This window comes from Pteropus vampyrus, unplaced genomic scaffold, assembly GCF_000151845.1.
Source record: "Pteropus vampyrus isolate Shadow unplaced genomic scaffold, Pvam_2.0 Scaffold313, whole genome shotgun sequence".
Classification (NCBI taxonomy): domain Eukaryota; kingdom Metazoa; phylum Chordata; class Mammalia; order Chiroptera; family Pteropodidae; genus Pteropus; species Pteropus vampyrus.
In genome coordinates, this window is record NW_011889094.1 from 5853 (window position 1) to 6254 (window position 402).

The following is a 402-nucleotide window of genomic DNA, read 5'->3' on the forward strand; positions in this document are numbered from 1 at the left end:
GTCATGAACTGCTGGCGAGGGATGGCACAGCCCTGTGAACGTGGTAAAAACCACCAAACGGTATACTTTAAATGTGCAAATTATATCTCAAAAAAGCCGCTTCAAAAAGCGCATGTGCAACATTCACACGTTCTGCTCTACGGTGAGTTCGACGCAGGCCTGACCGACGCCTTCCGTCACTGGGCCGCTGCTGATGCCATTATGTCTGGGCCTGTGTCTGTCACAGGTTTCCATTTCCTCTCTGACCCGAGTAATTCAGGAGATTTCCTGGCTTATTTGCTCGCTTTTGTCTTGCTGTTTACAGTTTTTTGGCTACCTGGCCTGTGCTCCTCCCCTGACAACCCTTCACCTAACTCCTTCGCCTAACATCCCTCAGGGTGGACAAGGGACACCTGCCTCGCG